Below are 2,778 nucleotides of genomic sequence, written 5' to 3'. Positions count from 1 at the left end.
TGTGTGTGTGTGTGTGTGTGTGTGTGTGTGTGTGTATTATTTGGAATTGCCTGTGTAGACAATCATGTTATCTATGAATGGGGACAGTATTATTCCTCCCCTCTCCTTTCTTCTACTCTCCCTTCCTAACTGCCTAGAGTTGAGGTGTCTAATTTGGATAAAATATGGAGGATCTGTATATTTGTTATAGGTCATCTGCAAGTTATTCAAGTATTTTAGAAGTAATTCTAAAAAAGGTGATAAAATATTATATGCAGGTGATATGATCATGTACTATTAAAATGATTAAAAAATAAAAAATTTAAAATAATAAATATTACAAAAATATCAGTACTTCTTATATGCCAAGAACTGTTCTAATAATTGTACATAAATGAACTTATCTATTAATCACAACCCTATGATGTGGGGACAAGTATCCCCATTTTACAGATGCAGAAACTATAAATGGCAGAGCTAGATAAAACCCAGGTAGTCTGGCTCCAGAGCTTGCACTCTTTAGCCATTACACAATAGAACAGAAGATTCTAGAAATGGCCTCCAAAATATCTGGGAGATTAGTATTTGATAAATGGGGCATTTCAAATGAATGAGTGAAATATCAACTAGTCAATAATCATATAGGAACAATTGCATTGCTACTGGGAAAATTAATATTGGAAACTATACATTTGTACTGTATATCAAAATAAAACTCATATGGCACAAGTATTTAAAGGTAGAAATGAAGACCATGAAGGTGCAAGAAGAAATGATAGAGAAAGAATTTTATAATCTTGAGGTAGGGGAAGCTTTCCAAAATACAGCACATAAGCCAGCTATTATAAAGTCAATGATTAGCTCTAGCCAGTTGCTCAGTGGTTAAAGTGTCAGCCTGTGGACTGAAGGGTCCCAGGTTTGATTCTGGTCAAGGGCACATAACTTGATTACAGGGTTGGTCTCTGGCCCCCGGCTTTAGTCAGGCATGTGCGGGAGGCAACCAACTGATTTCTCACATCAATGTTTCTCTTTTTCTCTATTTCTCACCCTCCCTTCCATTCTCTCTCAAAAAAGAAATAAATGGAAAAAATACCCTTGGGTGAGGATTAACAACAACAAAAATAGTAAAAATAAAGTCAATGATCAGTAGTTTGATTACATAAAATGTTTTAAATTTGTATATTCTAAGAAACAAATTTACAAGGTTAAAAGACAAATTACAAACTAAGGAAGCTATTTGGGACAGGAAGACAAAGAGTTATTATTCACAGTATAAAAAGTTATTCCAAATCTATACTAATAAAAGGGTAATATGCTAATTAGACCTGGAGACCTTCCGGATGTCCTTCTGGACAAAGCCATGGTGGCAGGGTTGAGGCAGAGGTGGTTAGGGGCAATCAGGCCAAGAGGGGAGGGCAGTTGGGAGCGAGCAGGCCAGCAGGGGGGGCCAGTTGGGGGTGAGCAGGCTGGCAGTGGGGGGCAGTTAGGGGTGATCAGGCTGGCGGGGGGCAGTTGGGGGTGAGCAGGCTGGCAGGCAGGTAAGCGGTTAGGAGCCAGCGGTCCCAGATTGCGAGAGGATGTCTGTCGGTTTAGGCCTGATCCCACAGTGGTCAGACATCCCCTGAGGGGTCCCAAATTGGAGAGGGTGAAGGCTGGGCTGAGGGACACCCTCCCCCATGCACAAATTTCATGCACTGGGCCACTAGTCAATAATAAAATACTAAATTCAATAAAATGAGCAAGCAACGCAAACAGACAAAACATTTGAAAACAGAATACAAAAGGTGCTCAACTTCACAAAAAATAAAAAACATGAAAATGAAAGCAATGAAATGTCACTTTGTATCAGATTAGCAAAGAAAAAATGAGTGAAAATACACAGCTTTGGCAAGGGTATAGGGAAAACACTTTCATATTCTGCTACTATGAATATAAATTTGTATAATCTCTTTTGGAGGACAAGTTGGCAATATCTATCCAATTGTAAAATGTATATATATATATATATATTCATTGCAGAAATTCCATTTCTAGGCATCTGTCTTACAGAAGTACATACATGTACTACGCTATTTATAAGGATGTTCACTTTCATACTCTATAATAATGAAAACTTAGTAACAATCCAAAGGATCATCTACGCTACACAATTAATTAAAAAAATAAGGTAAATCTTTTTAAAAAAAATATATTTTATTGATTTTTTACAGAGAGGAAGGGAGAGAGATAGAGAGTTAGAAACATCGATGAGAGAGAAACATCGATCAGCTGCCTCCTGCACATCTCCTACTGGGGAAGTGCCTGCAACCCAGGTACATGCCCTTGACCGGAATCGAACCTGGGACCCTTCAGTCCGCAGGCCGACGCTCTATCCACTGAGCCAAGCCGGTTTCGGCATAAGGTAAATCTTTAAGTATTGACATACTAAGAAACACATGATTGCTTGTTACCTCATCCACTTATTTCTGAGGATCGTCAGGGGATTTCTTAATAAGGTGACTGTTACTGTTACTTAAATCAGCATAACTTGAAACCTGTAAAGTACGTATAATTGTAGTATTTGCCTCATAGGATTGTTGATTCATTCATTCCTTCAAAAAGCATTTATTGAACAGGTACAATTGCCAGGCACTGTGCTAGGTGCTGGGGTACAAATATAGACAAAACAGACATGGTTAGGCTCTTGATGAAGTCATTATCCAGTGTAGGGTTTGTGGGTTGGGTGTCTGGGGAGGGAGGGCAGACATTAATCACACACAGGACTGTACAATTGTCTTGGATGCCTAGGGAGGAAAATAG

Source organism: Myotis myotis, unplaced genomic scaffold, assembly GCF_014108235.1.
Source record: "Myotis myotis isolate mMyoMyo1 unplaced genomic scaffold, mMyoMyo1.p scaffold_m19_p_4, whole genome shotgun sequence".
NCBI classification, from domain to species: domain Eukaryota; kingdom Metazoa; phylum Chordata; class Mammalia; order Chiroptera; family Vespertilionidae; genus Myotis; species Myotis myotis.
Note: the sequence above shows the minus strand (reverse complement) of the source record.